This window comes from Thalassophryne amazonica, chromosome 2 (genome assembly GCF_902500255.1).
Source record: "Thalassophryne amazonica chromosome 2, fThaAma1.1, whole genome shotgun sequence".
In the NCBI taxonomy this organism is placed as follows: Eukaryota; Metazoa; Chordata; class Actinopteri; order Batrachoidiformes; family Batrachoididae; genus Thalassophryne; species Thalassophryne amazonica.
This window is the reverse complement of record NC_047104.1, coordinates 121,922,517-121,933,100: the sequence shown is the minus strand read 5'-3', so window position 1 is coordinate 121,933,100 and position 10,584 is coordinate 121,922,517.

The following is a 10,584-nucleotide window of genomic DNA, read 5'->3' as shown; positions in this document are numbered from 1 at the left end:
TCCTACTATGGTGTTGGGCCTATATATCGCATACCAGGTATCATGAATCAGTTTGGATACGTCAGAATAATTGAAGAGGTCATGTTGCCTTATGCTGAAGAGGACATGCCCTTGGAATGGGTGTTTCAACAAGACAATGACCCCAAGCACACTAGTAAACGAGCAAAATCTTGGTTCCAAACCAACAAAATTAATGCCTTGCAGATGTGAAGAAATCATGAAAAACTGTGGTTATACAACTAAATACTAGTTTAGTGAGTCACAGGATTGCTAAAAAAGCAGTTTGAACATAATAGTTTTGAGTTTGTAGCATCAACAGCAGATGCTACTATTATTGTGAACACCCCCTTTTGTAATTTTTTTTTTTTTTTTACTAATAGCCCAATTTCATAGGCTTAAGAGTGTGCATATCATGAATGCTTGGTCTTGTTGGATTTGTGAGAATCTACTGAATCTACTGGTACCTTGTAACAATAAGAAATATACTCAAAACCTGGATTAATCTTTTTAGTCACATAGCACTACTATTATTCTGAACACTACTGTATGTACTTGTATGGGGTGGGTATTTGGTTGAAGCCTTATGTGTTTGATGCAAACTGGGATATACAATGAAAAAAACTGGAGATTGGCATAATATTTATTTAGAGGATGTGACAAACAGTGACCATAAAAAGACGGTCACGGTCACCAACCTTCAAAACAAATGCAACCACTGGTGACCTTGAAACAGATGTCAAGGTCATGCATATTTACACAAATATTCTGCCTCAGATTTAAATATCTGCGATATTTAACTCAGGCAGAATATTTGTGTAAAATAAGATAAGATCACTAAAAATTTACTAAGGGCCCTTGGGCAAAGTCCTTAATCCATAAGCTACTCCCGGTGTGTAGTGAACACCTTGCATGGCAGCACCCTGACATCGGTATGTGAGTATGTTTGTGTGAATGGGTGAATGTGCGGCATAATTGTAAAGCGCTTTGAGCATCTGATGCAGATGGAAAAGCGCTATATAAATGCATTCAGTCCGTTTACCATTTAAGATAAACTTTATTGATCCCACAGAAGGGAAAGTCTCTCATTGCAGCAGCAAGTTTCATACATAGTAAAAAAAAAAGAAGAAATATTTACATTAAAGAAAGGTGGTTAAAGTATATTTTGAGGTTTGGTGGTGGGTGCATAAATACTAATGTGAACAGATTATGTGAAAAATAGAATATAGTGAGTATGTACAGATATGGTAAAATTATTGCACAAGATAAATTGCACAGTTGTGCATGTAATAAAGCACTGAAGGTGACGGAAGCTGTAGTTGACAGTGCAAAATCAGCACGTGATTATGGTGCTAGAAACATTTTACAGTATTATACAGTGTGACTGCAGTTGGAATAAATGACCTACGGAGCCGTTCTGTTTTGCACTAAGGCTCCCACAGTCTCATGTAAGGGGTGAGAGGGGTTGCCCATAATTGATGTCAGCTTAGCTAACATACTCCTCTCACCCACCACCTCTATGGGGTCCAGACTGCATTCCAGGATAGAGCCAGCCCTTCTATCTAATCTACTGAGCCTCTTCTTGCCCTTCTCAGAACTTCCACAGCCCCAGCAGACCACAGTGTAACATATGGAAAGTAAAGTAAGTGTGAACAAATATTTTATTCTCTGCCATATTTCCTGCCAATTTATTTCTCTAAATCAAATTTATTTGACTTTTATTGCGATCAAGTTGCAATCGCCGGTGTCCCCACCCATTTCAATAAATACTATGTTGAAAATGAAATTCACATCCTGAACAGTCTTTAAAATTTACATCAAACTATGTTAATCTCACGTATTTTTTTCGTGCTCCCATGACGAAATGAGTTAAATTTTCATGACAGGGTTTTTTTTAAACTCACCATTACTAACCCTACTCCTACCACGACCCTAACCTTAACCATAACCAAATCTTACTCTTTCTTCCCCACCCCTAACCATTACCACCCGCTTCACTTTCGTGCAGCCATCACGAAATGCATTAGAATGAATTTGTGCTGATGTGACGAAAATGAGGCACTTTTTGTCACAATATCACAAACCAATAGATTAATGTATATTTCGTGCTGCTGAATCACGACTTGCCATGAGACCAGGTTGGTCAATCTTCAGTCCAAGGCTTTGCCTTAATTATATTAATTACAATACATAAGCCATGTGACATGTTTCTCTGAGCACGATGCAGCACACAGGTGCTGAACCCCTGAGGACCACTGCCACTTGTCCATTGCTGTGGGAGATAGATGGCTACTTTTAGTATGTGAGGTTCACAAGATGGTCTGTCTGGGTGGTTGGTAATCAGCAACCAGGATGATTCTATGGGGTGACAGATTTAGCAGTCTTCAGCATCAGCATGTGCTCCTAATATACAGTCTTAGCCATAGTGTATTGGCTACCTTGACCTTGTTTTAACTGGAATACAGTGGTTGTGGTGTGAGTCATTATTCCTTCCTAAAAAAGAAAAGAAAAATCATCCAGAGCTTTATCTGTCCTATATTTTAAACATGCCACGGGGAAAAAAAAAGTTAAAAGCATTTGCTTCCCCCCATGACCCTTAATTGGAGTAAGTGGTTGAAGATGAGTGAGTGAGTGAGGATTTCCTTCCCGACTGGTAACAAGTGAGCATTTGTGCTGTCAGCCAGTATGTGGCGCTGTAGGATCATATGCCTGAGCAACAACACAGTAAGCAATGGGAATCACTTATCTATCAATATCTCAAGATTGAGTCAGACCAGATACACAAAACTGCAATCACTTTATGTTCAGGGTTACGCAAAATTGGCGAATCCTTTTTTATTTGCTTGTAAGATATTTTATTAAGTATATTGCCAGATTCACAAATTTTGGTGCTCAAACCCCTGTTAGCACAAGGGAACCTGCACAGATATGCTTTATGTTCAAACTAATTTTTAAACTCTAATTTATTCCTTTGTCCAGTACAAACAAAGCATTTAGTACATTGAGTGCTTTATAGTAAAACAGGTCAAAGTGATTTTCTACAGTAGAGACAGAATCATATGGGTCACTACATTATTTCTGGAAATACAGAATGAACAAGAAGAACAGTGTTGTAGGGATTGTTGAAAATTGCCAACCTATTTTATATAGGTGACCTAGAGGAGTGTCTATATTTGTCTTGCATTAGACTTACTGTATGTGGTGAGAGTGGATTTGTCTTGCTCACTCTATTCCACATATTGACTCCCTTTATGTAGACTTAATTTTTCTGGTCTCTACATGAGTGCTTCTCTGCGTAGCTTTGCCGTCTGTCATGGCCAGAAGACAATAAACCAGCATTGGTGCAGGTTGTGCTGTGAAAGTCTTCCAGTTGAAATGAGTTGTTTGGAAGTGTTTTGGAACACGTGCCTCAATTGTGCCTTTTTATCAACAACCTATTCACAACAAACACTTTTCTATAAAGTCCAATAAAGACCAAATTTCACTAAATTCAACACTAGAACTACCAGAGTCCTGCCAAATTGCTGTTATTCCTTTAAATCCCAAGGTGCTGCCAAATGGCAGCTGTGAATAGCCCAGCTTGTCACCAGTGTTATGTAAATGAGGCCGTTACATTTGTAGGAAGTAACTCTAAAGACACTCTACTCAGCGGGGGTTAAGCCCCGTTTACACATAGACGGTAAGCTCTCCCGGAAGCGTCCCGGAAGAGATTTTGGCCCCTCCGGGCCTTCTTAGGGATCAAACGCCGTTGTTAACGCCAGCGCACGGGGGCGTGGTTTGGTTCTGGCTTCACCGGGAATCGTCGAAAAAATTATTCAACATGTCGAATAATTCTGGGAGCGCTCCTGGAGAATTGGCATGACAACGGAGACAACACGAACAACGGCGTTTGATACTTTTCAATCGCCATTTCATCCTGCCCCTTCCTGTAGTGCCGCAGTTTCAACCGCCGTTATTGGCCGCCGGTGGTGTATCCCTAACCAACGGCGTATAAAACGGTGATAGAGCCCACATCGGCGTACACAACGGCGACACACCAAGACCAAACGGCGGCGCTAGTGGACATTACGCTGTTCTAAACGCCACGCCCCAGTTAAAATGGTGTTCCAAACGGCCGTCAGGCGGCGGCCAATATAGAAACGCAAGTGCGCTGCATGCCGGCCTCTCGACCAGAAGAAGACGGAAGAAGAACGACGCTCCAGGTATTTTTGCATTGATAAACAACGCTCCAGATATATTTTTGCAGAGGAAAGAACGAGGCCCCAGTTATTTTGACCGAGAAAAGAACGACACTACAGATATTTTGGCAGAGAAAAAAATGATGCTCCAGATTTTTTGGCAGAGAAAAGACCGGCGCTCCAGATAATTTGGCAGAGAACGAGGGTCCATTTGATTTTTGCAGAGATGGCTCCAAAGAAAGTTTGCAGCGGCAAGGAGTTGAAGAAGGGAACCAAGAGGTTTGTTTCACAAGCAGTGGAGCAACATGTTGAGGAGGTGGAAAGGGAGGAAGAGGCTGTGGATGATCTCCCTCCCCCTGCAGAGGTCTGCTGCTCCAGCTCTTGAGCCAGGTGAATCCACAGAGCAGCTTGCTGGGGAGGAAGTCCTCGTCCGGGCCAAGAAGGAGAAACTGCAGCTGTGAAGGAGGACGAACAGTTGGTTGCAGACTTCTACAACAGCCATCCCGTGTTCTGGGACAAAGCCCACAAAGACTACAAGTGAGTGTCTGATCACATTTCAGCATATTTTTCATATCTTGTTACTATCATGTCTCTCCACTGCACTTTCACTTTTCAATAATGCATTTTCTGATTTCTGTTCAACAGGGACACCCAGCAGAAAGGTCGCATGCTGGGAGACCTCGCCAGGACCCTCGCCACCACCTGCATGGCCCAGCAACTGAAGACCTGTCTTGAGTCCATGAAGACAGCATTCGGGAAGCTGTCCAAGCCCCCTCCCTCCGGCGCCCAACCGAAAGCTGTCACGGAGAAGGAGGTTGGATATTGAGGAACTTCAGCTGCTGTGGGAAGCAGATCAAACGCCAAGGGAGGAAGGTTGGGGTAAATATTTGCGACAAATTTGCCTTGTACATCTGCCATATGTTATTACTATGTTGTTGCAGCTTTTACATGCCAATTGGTCTTCTGTTGCAGGATTTACCCACTGCTTCTGGCTCGACCTCCAGGAAGCGCGCCACCCCACCTTCGCCCATCACCAGTGATGAAGAGTCTGCTCCATTGCAGGTGTTCCATGACGATGAGGTGTCAGATGCAGCTACCCCAAAGAGGACCAGCAAGGGAGGGCCCTTCAAGTCAAGGAAGAGGGTGTCGGACACCGAGGAACTACTGGGCAAAGTAAGTATCAAACATTCCTTCATTTCCTTCCTCCACTTGCCACCTGGGTTTCCGCTTGTTGCATTTTCAGTTCGATAATGCATTTTCCAATTTCCCTTTGTGGACACACACACATCTCTCTCTCTCACACACACACACACACACACACACACACACACACACACACACACACACACACACACACACACACACACGCACACACACACACACACACACAAAAACAAACACACACACACACACACAAACAAACATCAACACTCCCTCTCTCTCTCTCTCTCTCTCTCTCTCTCTCTCTCAAACACACACAAATCTCTATATTATACTAATATTACTTTCTCGTTCTGTTATTACAGCTGACTGACCACATGGCAGAATGGAGTCCCTGGAGGCTGCCCATGACCGAGTTGGACCCCAGAACCCTGCAGACCAAAGGTCTCGGATGAGGTGGGCTGTCTTCAAGTCCTGGTATGAGCAGTCCCTAACCATGGACGACATACAGTTCCTGGATTTGGAGGCGGTGGTGAATGCTGAGCTGCACAAGTTCCGCAGGTGGCAGGCGATGCAGCAGCTTCCACAACCAGCACCACCGGCGTCACCCATGGCACCCCACCCCCCACTCACTGCACCACACCCACACTCGTACCCGCACTACTACGCGAGTCAAGGGGGCCCAACCTACAGATACTCCAGCCCTTCCAAGGACTGCAGTATCCTCCAGCTCAAGCTCCTTCATCAAATTGTCATAATGTCCCTGGTCCACCCTTCGTGCCAGCCAAGTTTTGACCCACCATCTCCTCTGCCTTCTCCTCGTCATCCTCCTCCTCTCCTCAGCTGCTGCCTGCCTATCCATCTGATGCTGATTTATTAGCTCTCTGTATAGTTGTACGATGTGGAGTACACCTCGACCAAGTTCCAGCATGGTGCCTGTTGCCTCATGCAAGGCCTCAGCTTCATCTATGTCCATGGGCATGTCCATGTCGAAGTTGAAGTCCATGGTGCTCCTTCTACAGCTATGCTAGCAACCCCAGAATGATGAAAATGTGTGCAGAACCAGCTCATTATACAGGATACTCTGGGGCGGTGCGTAATATTCCAATGATCCTGGAGTGACGCAGGATTTTCCCTGTTTGCCTGGGTTAAAACCTGGGTAACAACCAGCGGTACACAGAGCATTATCGGCGGCAGCAGAATACCGCCGTTCTCACCCGCATCTTAACCTGCGATTGTAAGGGATAGAACTGGGTATTAACCCCCATTGCCTGACGCGTGCCGGGTGCTATGGCGTCAAAATGCCACGTTATTCGGCGGATTTAGCGGCGTTTTAGCGCGTATTTGCGGCTGGAATGGCGGGCAAGACGCCGGCGAAATGCTCCGCCCCTTTCAACCGCGAAAACAGCTGGAACTACTGCGAACGTCGGTCTGCGGACGACCCGCCGACAAAACCGCCTCTGTGTAAACTAGGCTTTTAGGGAGATGGACAGGAATGCCAAAGTGCTTTACAGTGGAAAAGACCCACTCCTCAACAGGACCAGACAGTCTGAGCCATGTTGAGAATAAATGTTTTTGTATTTTTTGGTAATTGTTTGGTCAAGATTATTATTTTTTTTTTACATAAAAAAAGTTAATAAATAGTTTCAGTTACATTTGCAAGAAGTAACTCTAAAGACAGAACCCAAGTATGTAAAAAACAGATGTGCATTCAGTGCTGCAATGTCACTCAGGTTGTAAAACACAGCGACTGGCCAACACCATGTTCCTGAACGTACAGTGTACTTTCGCATGACCCACGACCCTTATTTGGAGTAAGCGGTTGAAGATGAGTGAGTGATGAGTGAAATAATAAACAGGAAAACTAATTAACATGGATGAGGAATGCCAGATAATATACGAGGTCTGTGATGAAAAAAGTGGTCCTTTTTATTTTTTTCAAAAAATAAATGGATTTGATTCATATGTTTTTATGTCAGACAAGCTTGAACACTCGTGCACATACGTGAGTTTTTTCATGCGTGTCGGTGACCTCATTCGCCTGTGGGCAGGCCTTGAGTGAGAAGTGCTCCACCCCGCCCATCGGAATCTCTTTGTCTGAATAGCCGCTGTGGATGGCGCGCATTGCTTTATCAACATTTTTTCTGGACCTGTGAGGAATATCCGAGTGGACACTATTCGAGAAATTAAGCTGGTTTTCGGTGAAAAGTTTAACGGCTGATGAGAGATTACGGGGTGTTTCTGTCAGTGTAAGGACTTCCCACGGAGCGGGACGTTGCGCAACGCTTCCAGGCACCGTTGTCGGCCTGTTTCGATCTGAAAACATTCTAATTTAAGGCTTAATTCACCCAGGACGTCGTGATAGAACAGAGAAGATTCAGAACAGGCCGGCATGAGGACTTTATGCGGACATTCCACTGTTTAAGGACATTTTGTAATGAAAGACATGCGCGCAAATTCGCCGAGTCGTCACGGAAACGACTCTGCGAATCTGTGTTTTGCAAGGGAGTCCTGGCCAAGAGGCAGAAAAAGTTACACTACAAATCAAATTAAATTCACACAATTAAAATAAAAAAGATTAACAAAAACAGTTACAATTTAAAGACGTCATCTCAAGTCTGGACTTAAACATGCTCAATGAAATAAGTTCAGTTAATTTCCAGTCTTTTTGCAACATGATCCATGTAGACAGAGCCGAGTAAACAAAAGCCCTTTTTCCCAGTTCTGTGCGGGCAAATGGAACAGAGAGCAACAAATGATCATTTGAAGGCAAAGAATAAGAATCAACACTACCAACACTACCCTTAACTGCTGGTGACTCTGGTACTGGCACATTCTGATCTAATGGCTGCATTCACATAAGAAAAGGTTGCCTAATGAGTTGTAAATTATCCCAGCGCTGCCATTTAGCACCCTCCCGTAGAAAAAGGCATAGTGAGAAAAGGCTGGTAGTTCTAGTGTCAAAGAAATCATATTTTATAAGATGAAAATGGGATTTTAGTTCTCTCAGTTAATAGTACTTGCTGACTGCAAATGCCTTTAGTCTGGGTATGCTTCTTGTCTTCACTATCCCTGAGTCATATTGTACTGAACTAAAAAATACACTGCAATCATAAAATTATGGTTCTTGAAGGGCAAAAGTAACACCAAAACACAATGAACGCAGATCTCCTTTACTTGTCACAAGTTGTGGCTTTGATGACCCAGATGCCTGATGCTTTGATCAACAAGGCATGATTTTAAAAATAAAATGTGTGATTTCACCTTGGGACTCCGACGAGGGCGGTCGCATCTCCTCCACTCTCCCTTATCTCTGCTCTTTGCTTTAACCTTCAAGTCCCTACTTCACCAGACTGTGAATTCCTCAAATTATACTGGATGCTGGTTCTATTGGACTACTATTGAATGAACCATGGAATTGATCAGCTGGTCTCTGAATGCTATTGACACCATCTTTTCTACAAGAAGGTTAGGACCGGGGGATCCTACCTGCCCAGATGGAATGCATCCTGCGGGCTATGTTCTCGACTCCTGGGGGTCATGGCGTATTGCATGCTTGGCGCCTTTCTCCGTTTAGGACGTTGAGGATTTATTCATATTTGGTTTTATGGTAGCAGGGCTGGTACTTTCTGGCTTATGTGCTGCCCTGATCTATCGGAAAATTGGCAAGACAGTGGAATCAAGAACCACAGCCCCTCGCTTGTCCATCATGATTAATGAGGTGGGCAAAGCATTGCATTCTCAGACTGCGATGACTCTTGAACTCAGACGCAAATTGGATGACATCTTGGAGCAGATGCGTGCCCTGCAGATGAAGCTGAAGATTTCCGAGGCTGGGGAATATTCTTAATTCATAATTGTGATTTGGCTGTTCAAGTGGAACTGTAAAAAGTGTTTTCACTTCTCAAGCCACAACACAGCAGGCTTATCAAGCCTGAAGGACAAATTGCCTGACTGTTTTCCTCCAGAGGAATGTCTTCAGGCCTCGGTGATTATTTGGCTCCTTTCTTATCTCAACCCACAAAGACAATAAACTGTTTTTCATAGGGCTGAAGCATGCTCCACTCCCTCTCCTCACCCCCCTCCTACCCCATCACCCCCCCCCCCACTCTGGCTTCTGCTCACGTTACCCCACTTCCCTTCTGCGGGGGCGGTGCGCTTTTAGCTGCTGCTGGTCCCTGTCCCCCCCCCCCCCCCCCCCAAGCTGACGGTGGTGCAACTCAGGGTTGCTGCGCGACCTTCACCCACTTGCCTCAATTCGGATAATGGACTTCTTCAAATTTAGTGTACATAAACAATGTCAAATGTGTATGTGCTGTCCTTAATTCTGAAGTGTGCCATTATTATGGTAAACAAGTAATAATTGTGGACTAATTGCTGTCTGAGGTAACTGGAGCATAAACATAATTTCTCCGCTGTGAGATCAATAAAGTATAAAGTATATCTCATATGTCAGGAAGACACAAGTCAAGTCAAGATGGGGAGCCTGCGCTGGAGCCACATGTCACCACATCCCTGGGTCATTGGGTGACAGCCACCGAGGTAGATTATCAATCCATCCCTACCTCTGAAAAGTAGCCATCTATTTGCCACTACAGTGAGGTGAAGCATGCATAGCCTCTTGGCTTTCTTAAGCCACTGGGGTTCCCAACACTGTGGCACTGTTGTGCTGGATCATGCCACATGTCCAAAATGTTGTAACTGATGTTCCCTCACAATGCAAGTGATATTCCTCATATGAGTTTCCCTATGTAACTGCTCATTTCATACAAATTAAGTCTATGAATCTCTCTACAGAGACATTCGAGTGAATGTAACTACAAGCTCAACACTTTCACCACAAACAGAAATACTTATCATGGCTTGGTATGGGAAGTCATTGAAAGCCTATCTTAGTCTTGATCTAAACAAAAAAATCACAGAAATCACAAACAGAAATCACAAAACTCATGTGAACAGTGTCCAAAGTTCCAAGTGCCCAAGTGGCAGGAAAGCACACAACCAACGGGTTTAAACAAACTCTATAGGAAAACAGTAAATGCAGACTCTAGAATCTTGGGGAAAATGATCTGGCTCCCAGGGAATAAACATGGGAGCTAACAAACAGGTCAGGTCAGATCTGCACACAAGGCTTGTGTTGCTGCATCCAACATACTATGGAACCACATTGGCTCCTGGATGGAAATCAGTCAGACAGACAACTAGTCCATCTCCAGCTCTCAAAGGTAATGTTCTCTCTGTAGTAGCC